The sequence below is a fragment of the Symphalangus syndactylus genome, chromosome X (genome assembly GCF_028878055.3).
Source record: "Symphalangus syndactylus isolate Jambi chromosome X, NHGRI_mSymSyn1-v2.1_pri, whole genome shotgun sequence".
Taxonomy (NCBI): domain Eukaryota; kingdom Metazoa; phylum Chordata; class Mammalia; order Primates; family Hylobatidae; genus Symphalangus; species Symphalangus syndactylus.
The window spans coordinates 146,599,915-146,618,726 of NC_072447.2; the positions used below are offsets into that span (position 1 = coordinate 146,599,915).

General features: G+C 33.8%; 1 pseudogene; it reads left to right on the plus strand.

The window, feature by feature from the left end:
* Positions 1-3,978: 3,978 nt before the first annotated feature.
* On the plus strand, positions 3,979-4,801 carry LOC129475945 (ubiquitin-conjugating enzyme E2 N-like; annotated as a pseudogene).
* Positions 4,802-18,812: the final 14,011 nt, after the last annotated feature.

Sequence of the window (18,812 nt, forward strand, 5' to 3'; positions counted from 1 at the left end):
TTACATTTAAGTCTTTAATCCATTTTCAGTTAATTTTCATATATGGTAAGAGGTAGGGGTCCAATTCATTATTCTGCATATGACTCGCCAGTTATCCCAGCACTATTTATTGAATAGGCACTCTTATTGTCAATGCTTATTTCAGTAGATTTTGTGGAAAATCAGATGGTTGTAGTTATGTAGGTTTACTTCTGTGTTTTCTGTTCTGTTCCACTGGTCTATGCATCTGTTTTTGTACTTGTACCATGCTTTTTTGATTTACTGTAGCCTTATAGTATGGTTTGATGTTGGATAGTGTGATGCCTCCAGCTTCGTTCAGCAAACTGAATCCAGCAGCACATCAAAAAGTTAATTCACCATGACCAAGTAAGATTTATTTCTGGGATGGAAAGTTAGTTCACCACATGCAAATCAGTAAATGTGATTCACCACATAAACAGAATAAGAAACAAATGTCATACACTCATCTCAGTAGATGCAAAGACAACCTTCAATAAAATCTAACATTCCTTCATGATAAAAATCTCCAACAGATTAGGCATTGGAGGAAGTACATCAAAATAACAAGAGACGTTTATGACAAAGCCACTGGCAACATCATACTAAATGGGCAAAAGCTGAAAGCATCGCACTTGAGAACTAGAACAAGACAAATATGTCTACTCTTACCACTTTTATTCAACATGATAATGGAAATTCTATCCACACACAGCAATCAGGAAAGAGAAAGAAACAAAAGCCATTCAAATAGGAAAACAAGTTAAACTATCTTGTTGCTGACAATAAAATTCCATACATAGAAAACCCTAAAGACCACACCAAAGGGCATCCAGGGCTGATTAATAGATTAGGTAAAGGTTCAGGATACAAAATCCATGTAAAAAAATCAGTAGCATTTTTATACACCAGTAACGTTCTAGCTGAGAGTCAAATCAAGAACATGATCCCATTTACTATAGCCCCAAAGAAAATGAAATACCCAGGAATTCATCTAATCAAGGAGTGAAAGATCTCTACAAAAAAAAAAAAAAAAGAATAAAAAAAAAAAAGAAACTACAAAACACTGCTGAAAGAAATCAGGGATGACACAAATAAATAAGAAAAAATCCATGGTCGATGTAGTTAAAATGGCCCTACTGCCCAAAGCATTATACAGATTCAACGCTATCTCAATCAAAATGCCAACATTTTTCACAGAATTAGAAAAATCTACTATAAAATTAATTTGGAACCAAAAAAATAGCTTTAATTAATAAAGCCATCCTAAGCAAACAAACAGCTTTGAAAAAAAAAAAAAAAGGAAGGAGAATGAATGGACCTTTGATGAAAAGAATGACAGACTATGGCAGAAACAATGTTCCTCACCTTGCAACACTAAAAACCCACATTTCCCAGCACCCTTTCCCCTTGCATCTCAATGAAACCTTCTGAATATATGTTTTGGTGAAGGAAATGTTCTAGAAATGAGGTATTGTGTTCAGAAATTGAGGTTTTTTAGTTGTTTCAAAAAAAAAAAAACAGCCTATCTAGACTAATACAAAGAGAAACACATAAAACATAAATTTCAAAGAAAATTTAACAAAATCTAGGCAGAAACATCATGGAAAACATAGCAAAATGAAAACAGATATTTTAATGTTATTACAAAGTTGAGTACAAGCCTAAAAGCATTGAAAGGGAATAAAATGTTTATTTTGTATTTGAAAGTCACACAAAACAACTCAGGTATCCCAATAATAATTTTATACTGAATATTTCATCAAAATATAAAATATAAATTTATATGCATAGTAGAAAATGACAAAAGGCAATCATACATGGAGTGCATTACACAGCTTGCTATATGTTTGCTAAATGAAATCGGTAAATACAAATGATATAGATTTAGTGACTAAAAAATTCTACATTCCACTGAATAGAATTAAATTCTATTTAATTAATGGAATGTTTTATGTGTAAATCTATTTTTCCCTTTATCCATCTAATTGCAAAGTTCCTTTCTGGCATACAGATATCAACTTTGTGAGTTTCTGTGAATTGTGCTATACAGAAATTTCAATAAATTCTAAAATTCAGGTTTAAGAAAGGCCACACACTGGGACCTTAATGTGTTTATATTTAAAAGTAACGATGTGAATTAAAATTAAATACCCAAATAGATAAAAGAGAAAATTTTTTACAAAATTATTTTTTAGGTCAAAGAAGAAATTATAACTGTAGTTATAGATATTCTCAAAAGAAATCCAAGGAGAAAATTAGGTGTCAGATCTTCATCATGGGGTTGAAGTGGTGTTTGCTAAAATGTAACTGGCCAAGCCATAAATAGTCACATTGTTCAGTAAAATATAATTAGCTTCATTTGACTTTACTACAAAATAAAACAAAAAAAGGAGCTATAATATCTAAACATTAAAGGTAATAATTATAAAATAGCATTGAGAAAATATTAAAGTATGAATTTAAAAAGATAAAATATAAAATTGATAAATCAAAAATATAAAATCAGAATTTTTAATATTAATATGTAACTATATGTTAAAATTTCAATTAAAATAGCAATTTCTAGGAAACCTGATAAGTGGAAAAAAGAGATAAAACACATACATACAAATTTATAAATGTTACAATAACCACAAATAATGTAAAAATATAACTAGCTATATAAAACTTTATACTAATAAAGTTAAAAGTCTTGAAATGGATGATATTTCTAGAAAAGAGGTAGTTCATGCAAATGTTTTCAAGAAATAGAAAAATTATTATTAATTGATTTAAATTAAAACAAGAGAAAAAGGGCCACATTAAAAAATGGTACCCACTCCAGAGGTTTTATAGGAGGTGATTTATTTGAAGATATTATGGAGTAACTAATTATCACCCATTTATGGTGTTATAGCACTCAAAAGGCTATGAGCTCTTTTTGAATTCAACTCATTTTGTAAACATAATATCTCATTGAAACAAAATGCAAAATATTATTCATTGTTTTAATCTTATACACACAGAAATACTTGCACTGAATAAAATACTACTAATTCAAACACAGAGCTATAATTAAAGAGCAATCCATTATGAAACTAGTAGGGTGTTTTTTTATTCCTGAAACTTCTACTTATGTAGTTCATCATATCAAGAGAAAAGGAAGCAAAACCATATGATCATCTTGGTAGATTCCAATGAGGCATATGTAAAAAGAATTTGTATCTCTCCCTCATATAATATAGTTAATGAAAAACATAAATATTCTTAGATTCATATGATGAATCATATCTATCTAAAGTTTACTTATGAAGTAAATACTACAACTTAAAGATGGAATATAAAATGTTCTTATTAAATTCTAGAGAAACAAGAATATAGTTCCTATCATCTCTAAAATTTAACTTTGTAAGTTATATTTATTATAGAAAAAATAAAAATTCTCAAAAAAGACAAAAATGTTCTCAAATAATATGATGTTCAATCTGGAAAATTTAAGAAAAATGACTTTTTTTTTTTTTTTTTGAAACAGAGTCTTGCTCTGTCGCCCAGGCTGGAGTGCATTGGCACGATCTTGGCTCACTGCAAGCTCTGCCTCCTGGGTTCACACCATTCTCCTGCCTCAGCCTCCCCGAGTAGCTGGGACTACAGGCACCCGCCACCACGCCCGACTAATTTTTTGTATTTGTAGTAGAGACGGGGTTTCACCGTGTTAGTCAGGATGGTCTCGATCTCCTGACCTCCTGATCCGCCTGCCTCGGCCTCCCAAAGTGCTGGGATTATAGGCGTGAGCCACCGTTCCCGGCCGAAAAATGACTTGACTTTAGTTTCAAACTACAAGATGGTTCATTAATATGGTGAGATTAAAAATTGTTTTAAAATCCCATGCACATATATTTCCTACATAGCTGTTTAATACATGATTAAATAATATTACATTTTAAGTAGAAATACAAGTATGAAGTACTGGACGAGACCGGAGGCCGAACTCAGGTTCTGATGTCCAGGCTGCCCCACAGGATCATCAAGGAAACTTTCAGCGTTTGCTGGCAGAGCCAGTTCCTGGCATCAAAGCAGAACCAGATGAGAGCAACACCCGTTACTTTCATGTGGTCATTGCTGGCCTTCAGGATTCCCCCTTTGAGGGAGGGACTTTTAAACTTGAACTATTACTTGCAGAAGAATACCCAATGGCAGCCCCTCAAGTACGTTTCATGACCAAAATTTATCATCCAAATGTGGACAAGTTGGAAAGAATATGTTTAGATATTTTGAAAGATAAGTGGTCCCCAGCCCTGCAGATCCGCACAGTTCAGCTATCGATCCAGGCCTTGTTAGGTGCTCCCAATCCAGATGATCCATTAGCAAATGATGTAGCGGAGCAGTGGACGACCAACGAAGCCCAAGCCATTGAAACAGCTAGAGCATGGACTAGGCTATATGCCATGAATAATATTTAAATTGATCCAATCATTAAGTGTGTATCACTTCTCCTGTTCTGCCAAGATTTCTTCCTTTTTGCTTGCATTTAATGGACGTAGTCTTAGAAACATTACAGAATATAAAAACCCAGACATCTTCAGTTATTTGGTGATTAAATGCACATTAGCAAATCTGTGTCTTGTCCTGATTCACTGTCATAAAGCATGAGCAGAGGCTAGATGTATCATCCGGATTGTTGTGAAACGTTTAAAAGCAGTGGTCCCTCCCTGCTTTTATTCATTTCCTGCATCCTGGTTTAAGTATAAAGCACTGTGAATGAAGGTAGTTGGCAGGTTAGCTGCAAGGCTGTGGGTGTTTTTCTTTATTTTATTTTTTTGAGGAGGGGGAGGTAGTTTTATTTTAATTTTATGGGCTCCTTTCCCCGCCTTTTTGGTGATCTAATTGGATTGGTTAAAAGCGGCTAACCAGTTCTTTAGAAATATGCTCTCTAGCCAAGTCTAACTTTATTTAGACATTGTAGATGGACAAGCTTGATTGTTTGAACCAAAATGGGAACATTAAACAAGCATCACAGCCCTCACTAATAACATTGTGACTTTACTGTCAAGTGTAGAGTCCTCCCTTCAAAAAAAGCTTGTGACCATTTTGTATGGCTTGTCTGGAAACTTACGTAAATCTTATGTTTTACTAAAATATTTTTTTGGTATTCTAAAAAAAAGTATAAAGTGCTAAATAATTATAAGAAATGTGAAGTACATAAGGAATAAAAATGATTTAATGATAAATGAATTGAGTAAATGGAGAAAATTGTTTGAGGTTGAAAAGACTGAATGTAATAAAAATATCTGTTAGAAAAAGCTAAAAGCAATGACAGGCAGGGAAAAAATTATATGCAACAAATATAGAAGGTAAAATATACTTAATATATAAAGAGTTCTTATTAATAAGAAAGAGTTCTTGTCAGTAATACAAATTCTCCAAGAATACATGTGTTATATTGCTTTACAACATCCTTATATTATTATTGCCATTGTACAGATAAGAAACTGAGCCACTTTAGAGTTCATTAACATGCCTTAGATTTCTCAGAAAGTTAGTGGTAGTCTAGGTATCCAAATCCTCATCTGCCTGAGTTAAGAGCTCCTCTCTATTGTACTATAAGTCAACATTTGTTAATTTATTAATATTATAACTGAGCCTGATTCTTCCTGTACTTCTGCACTCGCTGTAAATTAACCATTTTACAGGATAATGCCTCTCTCAACACTAAAATCTTTATAATTAATCTATTTATGTAGCCATGCATTTTAATACATTAGATCCCAAAGCCCTGCAATAGATTTTTTATATTTTATTTTACAATAGCTAATAATTAAGTTGATCAAATAATTATTTGTTGAGTTGCTAGTATATGACATATATTAGCCTAGGTATTAGGAGGCTGAACAAAAAATAGACAAAGATCTCTTTCCTCATGAAGTTTTATATTGTAGTGGGAATGAGATAGACAATAAACATAAGAGGCAAGATCATTATATAAAATATTAAAAGGACAAAGAGATGTGGGGAATAATTAAGTTAGGTAAAAAGAATAGATGGTGATGAAGGTTGTCGTGTGTGTGTGTGTGTGCGTGCACATGCACTATTTTAAATAGTTTGATTAAGGCAGACCTAGGTGATATGGAAAATTACTGGACAAAGATTTGAAGAGTTTGAGGGAGATATCCATGAGGATATCTGGAGTTAGAGTGTTTCAGATAGAGGGATGAGGCAGTTCCTGAGATGAAAGCATTTCTACCATGATACAGAAAGAACAAGGCTCATGTGGTTGGAAAAATAAAAAAAAGTGAGGGAGAAGAGAGAGGAATCAAAGATGAGGTTCCAAAGCTAATGGAATTTTAGATCCTGTAGAGCTCTGTAGCACATGGAAAGTACTTGGTCTTCTATTTTGCATGAAAGTCATTAATCCATCGGATGGTATGAGCTGAGGAATGATATGAACTGATTTAAAACAGAGTCACTCTGGCTGCTGCTTGTGAATCGATTGCCTGGGGGTGTGTGGAGGGGGAAGAAAATGTAAACTTTTAGATTAGGTGGGTCTCAAAATAATTCCCTGAAAAAACAGAGTAATGATCTAGCTCTAGCCTATAGGTGTGGATTGACACTCAATGAAGAAAAAAAAAAGAAACTTATTTATGATTATCCCATATATATATATCTCACATATGTATCAAAATAACAGAAACTAGGCAAAATTCATCACAAAATCAGACATGCAGTTTTGTTGTGGTCTTCAATATCTTTTACATGATTGCATTTTATTACATAAAAATGTATTTTCACCAGAAAATTATTTACCTTGTAACGAATGTTATTTGAAACTCTAGAAAAAGTGTAGATATTTAGATATTTAGGCACTTCGAAAGCATACTGATAATAAGGAATACTTTATCATCATTAAGAGACATTAGTACACATATACATGGTTCAAGAAGCAGGGCTAAGCATATGCTATGTAAAAGAAGCAAAAAGACTCTTATTTTAAAATACTGGTAAAATAATTTGACACTAGTTCTAGTGTCAAACTATTCTGAATTTGTCCTTGAGTAAATTATTTAAGTTCACTGAACTTCAGTTTCTTTATCTGTAAAAAGTAAAGATAATACCAGCTGCGAGGAGTTACTGTGAAAAGTAGATAAAGTAATGTATTAAATATATAGCTGCTAGTACAGAATAGGAACTGAAGAACTGATGGTTTCCTTCCCCTTCACTGGGCCTCACCAATCAGTTGAGGAAACAGAGTATAAATACTACATGTAAATTATAAAACATAGCAATCAGCATAGACAAAGAGTCATGTGAATGGTATTGGTAACTGATACAACAAGAGTTCAGAGGAAATTTTTTAGGACTGGCGTCAAAAGATGCTTCTTGGGGAACACAGGCTTTGGTCCAGAAATTAAAGGAAAAATATTAGAAAAATAGAAACACGTTGGTATGATCTTCCAAATGCAACCCATTTATTTAATAGGCAGGACTTGGTGGAGATCCAAACCAGAAAGCTTATTCTTTATCACCACAATTTAATACCTAAAACAACTCTGCTGGATCTTCTTTTACTGTCTTCTTGATCTCATGGGGGATTTTATAGTCTTTCCAGCCACATTTGTTTAATTAGAATATCCTCATTTTAGAGGTAATTATATGTATTTATTTTTTATTTTAATGTTTATAGATTTAGGGGTTTTGATACATAGACACATTGCATAGTAGTGAAGTATGTGCTTTTAATGTAACCATCATGCAAACAGTATACATTGTACTAATTAGGTTATTTCTCATCCCTCAGGTTTCTCCTACCCTCTCACCATTCCAAGCCTCTATTATTCCTCTCTCTGTGTCCATATGTACACAATATTGAGCTTTGATTTATAAGTGAGAAAATGCAACATTTGACCTACTGTTTCTGAATTATTTTACTTAAAATAATGGCCTCTAGTTCCATTTATATTGCTACAAAAGACACAATTGCATTCTTTTTTATGGCTGAGTAATATTACATGATGTGTGTGTATATATACATATACATATACATATACATATACATATACATATACATATACATATATATATCTGTGTGTGTATATAAAATTTTCTTTTTCCAATCATCCATTGATGGACATTTATTTTGATTCCGTATCTTTGCTATTGTGAATAGTGTTGTGGTAAACATATGAGTGCCAGTATCTTTTTCATATAATGATTTCTTTTCCTTTATGTAGATGCCCAGTAGTGAGATTGTTAGGTGGAATGGTAGTTCTATTTTTAGTTCTTAGAGAAATTTCCATACTGTTTTCAATGGATGTACTTCACCACCAACAGTGTGTGAGTCTTTCCTTTTATTTGCATCCTCTTCAACATCTGTTATTTTTTGACTTTTTAATTATAGCCAATCTGACTGGTGTAAATGAAATCTCTTTATGATTTTAATTTCCCATTTTTCTGCTAATTAGAGATGTTGAGCATTTTTTTATATGCTCGTTGGCCATTTGCATGTCTTCTTTTGCAAAGTGTTCTGTTGCGGGAAGTCAGGGACCCCGAATGGAGGGACTGGCTGGAGCTGCAGCACAGGAACATAAATTGTGAAGATTTCATCTTAATATGGACATTTATCAGTTCCCAAATAATACTTATATAATTTCTTATGCCTGTCTTTAATCTCTTAATCCTGTTATCTTTGTAAGCTGAGGATGTACGTCACCTCAGGACCACTGCGATAATTGTGTTAACTGTACAAATTGATTATAAAACATGTGTGTTTGAACAATGTGAAATCAGTGCACCTTGAAAAAGAACAGAATAACAGCGATTTTTATGGAACAAGAGAAGACAACCATAAAGTCCAACTGCCTGCGGGGTCGGGCAAAAAGAGCCATATTTTTCTTCTTGCAGAGAGCCTATAAATGGATGTGCAAGTAGGAGAGATATTGCTAAATTCTTTTCCTAGCAAGGGATATTAATATTAATACCCTGGGAAAGGAATGCGTTCCTGGGGGTAGGTCTATAAATGGCTGCTCTGGGAATGTCTGTCTGGTGCAGTTGAGATAAGGACTGAGATTCGCCCTGGTCTCCTACAGTACCCTCAGGCTTACTAGGGTTGGGAAGACTCTGCCCTGGTAAATTTGTGGTCAGACTGGTTCTCTGCTCTTGAACCCTGTTTTCTTTTGTTTAAGATGTTTATCAAGACAATACATGCACTGCTGAACATAGACCCTTATCAGTGGTTCTGCTTTTGCCCTTTGTTCTATTCTCTCAGAAGCATATGATCTTTGTTAGACCCTTAGTAGTTCTGCTTTTTGTTCTTTGAAGCATGTGATCTTTGTACCTACTCCCTGTTCTTACACCACCTCCCCTTTTGAAACCCTTAATAAAAACTTGCTGGTCTGAGACTCAGGCAGGCATCACAGTCCTACCAATATGTGATGTTACCTCTGGCGGCCCAGCTGTAAAATTCCTCTCTTTATACTGTCTCTCTTTATTTCTCAGGGGCTGACACTTATGGAAAATAGAAAGAACCTACACTGAAATATTGGGGGGGGTTCCCCCAGTAGTGTTCGTTCATGTTCATTACCTACATTTTAATGGGGTCATTTGTTTTGTTGTTGTTGTTGTTGTTGCTATTTTTAGTTACTCATAGGTTCTCGATATTAGTCCTCTGTTGGACATATAGTTTACATTATATTTTTTCCATTTTGTAGGTTGTCTATTCACGCTATTGTTTATTTTTCTATGCAGAAACTTTTTAGTTTAGTTAAGTGCCATTTTTCTATTTTTGTTTTTGTTTTATTCACCTTTCAGGTCTTAGTCATGAATTATTTGCCTAGACCAATGTCCAGAAGAGTTTTTCCTATTTTTTTCTAGAATTTTTATGGTTTCAGGTCTTACATTTATGTTTTAATCTTTGTTTAGTTAATTTTTGTATATGGTGAGATACATAGGTTCAGTTTTATTCTTCAGGATGTGGCTATTAGATTTTCCCTGCACCATTTATTGAAAAGGGTGTCCTTTCCCCAGTGTATGTTTTTGTCAACTTTGTTGATCAGTTGGCTGTAGGCATGTGGCTTTATTTATAGGTTCTCTATTATGTTCCATTGATCTATGTGTCTAATTGTATACCAGTACAGAAGTGTTTTGGTTACTATTTCCTTGTAGTATAATGTAAAGTCAGGTAATATGATGCCTCCAGCTTCGTTCTTTTTGCTTAAAATTGCTTTAGCTCTTTAGGTTCTTTTTTGGTTTCATATTAATTTTATGACTATTTTTCTAATTCTGTGAAAAATGATGTTGGTATTTTGATAGAAATTGCATTGAATCTATAGATTGCTTTGGGAAGTATGGTCATTTTAACTAAATTCTTCCAATCCATGAGCATAGGATGTTTTTCCATTTGTTTGTGTCATCTAAAGTTTCTTTCATGAGTGTCTTGTATACTGCCAGAATAAGCTTCATAAATGAAAGATAAATAAAGCATTTCCCAGACAAGCAAACACTGAAGGTATTCGTCATCACTAGACTGATTCTGCAAGAAATGTTCAAGGAAGTTCCAAACATAAAAACAAGATGTCAACAGTCACCATCATAAAAACACACAAAAGTATAAAACTCACAGGTCTTATAAAAAATTACACAAAAGAAGCTACAGAACAACTAGATAATTAACATAATGGCAGGAACAAAACCTCACAAATCAATATTAACTTTGAACATAAATGAATTAAATTCTCCGCTTAAAAGGTACAGATTGACAGAATGAATTTTAAAAGAAAACATGATCTGACCCTATGCTACTTACAGGAGACACACCTTATTGATAGACACTTATAGAATGAAAGTAAAGGGAAGAGATATTTCATGGAAATAGAAACAAAAAGCAAACAGAAGCACTGGATTTAAATTGGACTTTAGATCAAATGGAGCTAACAGACATTTATAGAGCATTCTGTACAACAACCATAGGATATACATTCTTCACATCAGCTCATGGAACGTTCTCCAAGGTGATAAACTGTATGTCAGGTCACAAAACAAGTATTAATAAATTTCAAACAATCAAAATCATACAAAGTATCTTCTTGGACCACAGTAGAATAAATTTTGAAGTCAATTCCAAGGAGAACTCTTGGAAATTACACAAATACATGGAAAATAAACAACATACTCCTGAATGATTTTGTGGTCAATGACAAAATTAAGATGAACATTTAAATTAAAAAATAATAAAATATAATTCATTTGAAATGAATAAAAATGGAGGTACAACATACCAAAACAAAGAAGCACAGCCAAGAAGTGCTAAGAGGGAAGTTTATAACTTTAAATTCCTACATCGATAAAATAGAAAGATCAAAAATTAAAAACTAATGTCATACCTCGAGGAACTCAAAACACAAGAACGAAACAAACCCAAGAGAGCAGAAGAAAAGAAATAACAAAGATCAGACCAGAACTAAATAAAATTGAGGGCAAAATTAAAAATACAAAATGTCAGTGAAATGAAAGTTAATCTTTTGAAAACGTAAATTAAATTGACAGACTGCTAGCTAGACTAACCAAGAAGAGGGAAGATTCAAATAAGCACAAATGAGAAGTGCAAAAGGGAACACTGCAACTGATACCACAAAAATCATCAGAGACTGCTATGCATATTTCTATGGTTACATTTATTTATTTATTTATTTACTCACTCCAAATGAAAACGTCATCATCATTCATTCAGTTACAATCATTATTCCCTACTCTCCAACATACATTTATTCTGATGAGAGGTAACATTACTACTCTGTGACCTGTCAATATTTTTCTAGCCTCTCTAGTACCTATAGTGTCCACTTCTTTAAGACACAGGAACTCTTTCCTACTGTTGGTGACAGTGAAGCTGGTGCCTGTGAAGTTATTTCTGCTCGAGGTCTCAGGAGAAGGCTTTTAGATTTTTCGAGAAACAATAGAACAGCAGTTTCTGTGTCTACCCATATTCCAGGAGACATGGGTCAAGTTATAACTGTAACTAACACCACTTTGGTCATACAACATCAATGAGCATCTACTGAACCTTCACATTTGGCTGAGGGTAAGGTAACTATGACAAGGGGTAATAAAATGGTATAGTACTCCTTATTATACTAATAGCCATCTTAAAAGAAATAACCGTTTCCTTTTATGAGCAATTTATTCTGAATGTCTTCATTTCTTTTAAGTGTTCTATAACGGTCTGTCCATCAATTACCTTCACAATACTTGGTACTTGTCACCCACTATCCTAAGAAGACAGCAAAAATGTCTACTTTGGTGCTTAAACACATGAGGAAATGAAACAGAATGAATGAGTATTCAGGCATTTCTGATTTCTCTATTTGGGCAATGGAACTATCTCTAAAGTTCCCAATGGGTTATTTATATCATATTTCAAAAAGTTGCTATGGTTCTTTTTCCTGCAAATCTTCTGTTGATTATTCATTCTTTCTTAGAGTATTTATGGTGTACCTACTATGTGGCAAGCTTGGTCCCCCATGATGGGGCTACACTAGGGTATCTAGGGTCTCGAAATCAAGTAGGAAAGCAAAATATAAACGATTAAGTCTCTCCCAGAGTAAGGAAGAGGGTGAAAGAAATGCTACAGTAATACAAAATATAGGTTAATTAAGCCTACTGAAGCAGTCAAAAAAATCTTCAGCACTCAGTAAGACTGACACCTAAGGTCAAACTTCAAGGAACTGACACTTCTCTTTCTGTAATATCACTCCTCTGAAGTTCCTGATATTTCCCTTGATGTGAATAAAAGCTATGTTTTATGAAAAAAGTTTCATTCATCATTTTCTCTTTTAGGTTCTCATGAGCACGTCATTTCCAAGAATTCCTTTTTTTCATATTTTTATCTATTTAGTCTATTTATGTTCTCAGTTTTCTATCTTTAATTAGTTCAATTTCTGGGCCTGTAGTGTAGTTAATTATATTGAGAATCTGTAAAACATATGGTTAGAAAAAAAGTTGCAGTAACAAGGAATGACTTACTCCCCACTGCTGAATAAAGGCAACTGGTTGAATTTAAGTGTTCAGCAGACAGAAATACCTACTTCATACGTAATGAGATGCTACAGAGAATGTCAAAGGCAGTGGGGAAAAAAAATGCAATCACTTGCTGCTGAATTCCGTGGATTCAACTTTAGGCTTGGAATGTTACTTTGAAGCACATGATACGAAGATTGCAGACTTCCCTTAAAAAACACATTTTGAGCAGCTACATTTAGAATAGTCAATAGTACTAGCAAGTGAATGGTAAATGAATTCTAGAGACATTCTTTACAAATTGAGATTGTATTCCTAACGGAATGATAAATTCATATGTGTTTGGCAGGGGTTTGTAAATTATTGCTTCTTTCGTTTGCGGTTAGGAACGGGGCTCAGGCACTTTTTAATTCACTACCTAAGGCTGAGAGCTAGCTTTTATCCCCTGGTCTTCTTACAATTCAAACTCTCACTAGTACCTTCATCTATCATCTGCCCCCAAAATGTCCCAGACTGATGTTGAGGGCTCTGGCTGGTCTCCAACAAGTAATTGAGAGTATAGAAAATAGAGGATGTAGAAATTACAGTGAATTTCAGGAAAAGGTGTTAAAATATTTTATTTAAAAGTCAAAAGTTATCTGCTCTTCAGAACATATTCCAAATGTAAGGTGCTATTCTGATAACACACTGAATTGAACATAGCGGACTATTTATGATCTGTTGTTTGTCTGCCACTTAGACCAGTCTTGTACATCTGTGAAAGAATAGAAGTTCAAAGCGTGAGAAATTTATTTTATAAATATTCATGGCTAGAATAGTAGAGCCTTGGCTATACAGGCAGATGGCAGGTATTGCTGTGACAGTTCTTTGGTACATGCCAGGCACTGTGCGAAATGATTCTGTATTAGTCTCTTCTCCCACTGCTATAAATGACTATCTAAGACAGGGTAATTTATGAAGAAAAGGGATTTAATTGACTCATAGTTCAGCAGACTGTACAGGAAGCATGGCTTGGAGGCATCAGGAAACTTACAATCATGGTGGACGGTAAAGGAGGAAGCAAGCAAGTCTCACCATGGCAGAGTAGAAGAGACAGAGAATGAAAGGGGAAGTGCTACACACTTTCAAACAACCAGGTCTTGTGAGTACTCTATCATGAGACAGAGAATGAAAGGCGAAGTGCTACACACTTTCAAACAACCAGGTCTTGTGAGTACTCTATCATGAGACAGCACTAGGGAGATGGTGCTAAACCATTAGAAACCACCCATAATCCAATCACCTCCCATCAGGCCCCACCTTCAACACTGGGGATCATAATTCAACATGAGATTTCGGTAGGGACACAAAGCCAAACCATATCAGCTTCACATGGGTTTTCTCATTTAATCTTTAAAGCAACCCTGTGATTGAGTCAGGGACTGTATTCATTCCCATTTACAGAGGAAGAAAGAGGTTTGGAGTGTGCTGAATATTCTGCCTTTCCCTCCAGGTTCCCACTTCACCCTTCTCCACCTTGCTCTGTGACTGCAAAGGCTGATTACTATGAACTGCATCACCTGGAGCTCTTGCTCTAAGGTTCAGATTAGGTTTGGCTTATAAGAGGCACCAGATGGAGATTAGAGGCAGGAGGAGTAAGAGGTCAAGATCTTTATTCCATTATTTCCTCCATTCTGGGTGTAGTTTGGTATTGACTGTGTTCCTCTACTGAATGCCACAGGGTCCTCTCAGGTGACTCTCTCCATACATCCGTAACCCCTGCAGGATTCTGGTGATTACGCCCTCATCTTGCCCTTTCAGGCCAAGGCATAATGAGGATTTTCTACTGTTTTTAACCAAGGACTTCAACAACATTTTATGGTAATCACATACTTTAACTCTATCCACGCATTTATAAATAACCTTTGTCTTAATTTCCTTTCAAACTCTCTTTTTGAGTGGCATCTGTTTTCTGCTGGACAAAGATCACACAGCTAGAATATTATCTCACCATTTTATTTAGGTGCTTTATTTAGGTTGTAAAAATGTTACATAAAATTTACCTTCTTATCCACTTTAAGTCTGTAGCTCAGTAGTGTTATGTATATTCTCATTGTTGTGAAACAGACCTCAAGAAGTTAGATTGCAAATCTAAAACTCTATACACATTAAACAACTCTCCTTTTCCCTTTTTCCCCAGCCCTTAATAACCACAATTCCGCTTTGTTTCTATGAATTTGACCACATTAGATACATCAATATTAGTACAACAATGTAGTATTTGTCTTTTGTAACTGGATTATTCCACTTAACATAATGTTCTCAAGATCTATTCATGTTGTAGCATGTGACAACCTTACTACATTTTTAAGGTTGACTAACACTCCATTTTATGTAATACAACATTTTGTTTATCCATTATTCTTGAATAACAAGACTGGGCATTTGTGTTGCTTACATCTCTTTGCTTTTGTGAATAGCATTGTTTTGAATGCTGGTATACAAATATCTGCTTGAGACCCTTCTTTCAATTCTTTGGGTTACATACCCAGAAGTGAGATTTCTGGATCATATGTTAATTTTATTTTTAATTTTTCAAAGAACTTCCTTACTTATTTTTCTATGGTGGTTGCAACATTTTCCACAGTGCTACCACAGTAGTAGCACTATTCCACCAACAGTACAAAAGGGAAGCAGTTATTTGACATCATTGCCAACACTTGTCATTTTCTATTTTTTTAACAGTAGCAATTCTAAAGGGTATGAGGTGATACATCTTGTTGGTTTTAATTTATATTTCTCTCATGATTAGTGATGTTGACCATCTTTTCTTATGCTTGTTGGCCATTCATATATCATCTCTGGAGAAATGTCTATTCAAGTCCTTTGCCCATTTTAAAATCTGGCTACTATTTTGTTGTTGTTGTTGAACTGTAGGAGTTCTTTATATGTACTATATATTCACTCTTTATCAGATATATGATTTGCAAATATTTTCTCCCATTTCATAAGTTGTTTTTCACTCTGCTGATTGAATCCCTTGATTCACAAGGGCTTCTAAGTTTGATGTAGTCCGATTTATCTGTTTTGCTTTTGTTGCCTCTGCTTTCAGTGTCATATCCAATAAATAATTACCAAATCCATTGTCATAAAGGTTTCCACCTATGCTGTATTCAAGGAGAGGTACAATCTTAAGTCTTACATTTAGGTTTTTAACCTGTTTTGAGTTCATATTTATATGGGATTAATATGAGTCCTACTTTATTTTTTTGCATATGTTACCCAGCTTTTCTAACATCACTTGTTAGAGAGACTGTAATTTCTCCATTGAGTGGCTTTGGCAACCTTGCTGAAGATCAGTGGACCACAAATGTGTGGATTTATTTCTGGGATCTCTATTCTATTCCATTGGAGTATTTATATTTCTTTTTGCCAGTACCACAGTTTTAATTACTGTAGCTGTGTAATATGATTTGGAATCCAGAAGTATGAGGGCTCTAAATTTGTTATTCTCTTTTCAAAATTGTTTTGGATATTTGGAGTTACTTGATATTTTATGTTAATTTTAAGATTCATCTTTCTGTTTTGCCAAAAAACTGACATTGGGGTTTCAGTTGAGATTGAAGGGCTCCAACTTTGTTATTTTCTTTTCAAAACTGTTTTGGATAATTGGAGTTTATTGATATTTCATGTTAATTTTAAGATTAATCTTTTAATTTTGGCAAAAAATGACATTGGAATTTTGAGATTGAATTTAAACTATCAATCATTTTGAATATTATGGACATCATAATAATATTAAGTATTTCAATCCATAGGCATTTTATATCTTTCAATTTATTTGTGTCTTCTTTAATTTATTTCAGCAATGTTTTATTGATTTTAGCGTACAAGTCTTTTATCTCTTTGGTTAGGTTTATTCCTAAGTATTTTATTTTTTATATGCTATGATAAATATAATGGTTTTCTCAATTGTCTTTTCAGATTGTTCACTATTAGTGAATAGAAGTACCTGATTTTTGTGTTGATTTTGTTTTCTACAAGTTTGCTGAATTCATTTATTAATTTTAAGATAATTTTGTAAAATTATTAGTTTTTTACCAGTACAATCATGCATTCTATGAACAAAAATAATTTTACTTACCCATTCCCAACTTGGAAGTCATTAATTAATTAATTAATCAATTTTGTTCACTTGCACTGGCTAATACTTCCAATACCATGTTAGAAGTGCTGACAGTGGGCATCCTTACCTTGTTATTGATCTTCCAGAAAAAGCTCTTTATATTTCACTATTTAGTATGATGCTAGTCATAGACTTTTAGTGAGTGGGTTTTATTATGTTGAAGCAATTTCCTTCTATTTCTACTTTGCTGAGTATTTTTGTTATAAAAGCTTGTTATATCTTGTCAAATGCTTCTTTTCTGCATCACTTGAGAAGGCCATGCGTGTCCTCTATTCTGTTAACATAGTGTATTACACTAATTGATCTTCATAGATTGAACCATCTTTACATTCTAGGAATAAATTCCACTTGGTCAAGGTATATAATCCTTTATTATTATTATTATTATTATACTTTAAGTTTTAGGGTACATGTGCACAATGTGCAGGTTTGTTACATATGTATACATGTGCCACGTTGGTGTGCTGCATGTCCTGTTGAATTTGGTTTGTTAGTATTTCCTTGAAGATTTTTGCATTAATATTCTTTAGGAATATTGGTCTGTAGCTTTCTTCTCTTGTAGTTTAATTGCCTGGCTTTGGTAGCAGAATAATTCAGGTCGCATAGAATGAACTTGGAAGTTTTCCCTCCCCCTTTTTTTTTTTTTTTGCAGGTATCAGGATGAATGGTGTTGTTTCTTTAGTAGAATTCTGCAGGGAAGCCATCTGGCCCTGGATATTGCTGGGAGGTTTTTGATTACTGATTCCATCCCTTTACTCATTATTGATTTGTTCATATTTTCTATTTATTTATGGTTCAGTCTTGATAGTTTGGGTTTCTAGTAATTGATGTTTTTTTTAGATTATCTGACTTATTGGCATACAGTTCCTCATATATTCTCTTGTTAGACTTTTTATTTTTATGGCATCAGTCATCATGTTCTCCTCTTTTCATTTCTGATTTTAGTTACTTGTGTCAGTCAAGAAAAATGACAGAGATGCTACTTAGCCATAAAAAGGACTGAAGTAATGGCATTTGCAGTAACCTGGATAGAATTGGAGACTGTTAATCTAAGTGAAGTAACTCAGGAATGGAAAGCCAAACATTGTATGTTCTCAGTCATAAGTGGGATCTAAGCTATGAGGACATAAAGGCATAAGACTAATACAACGGTCTTTGGAGACTCAGGTGAAGGGGTGTAAGGGGGTGAGGGATAAGAGTACACATTGGGTACAGTGTACACTACTCAGGTGATGGGTGCACCAAAATCTCAGAAATCACCACTAAATAATTTATTCATATACAAAAATTAATTAATTAGCTAAAAAATAACTGATCTGCTGTCACTCTAGATTATATTTGTCTTTTTTGGAGTTCCACATAAATGGAATCATACAATGTACTATTTTGTGTCTGGTTTCTTTCACTCAGCATAGTTTTACGATTTAACCATGTAGTTACATGTATCATTCCTTGTTATTGTTGAGTATTCCATTGTAGAGATACACTACGATTTGTTTATTTGTTTATCTATTAATAGGCATTTGAGTTGTCTCCAGTTTGGGATTCCTACAAATAAAGCTGTTAAGAACATTAAAAAAAATGACCGGGAAAAATTTCAATCATTTTAGGAGGTTTATTTGTGAAAGTTAAGGACGAGCACTGGGGAGACAGGCTTATGCCT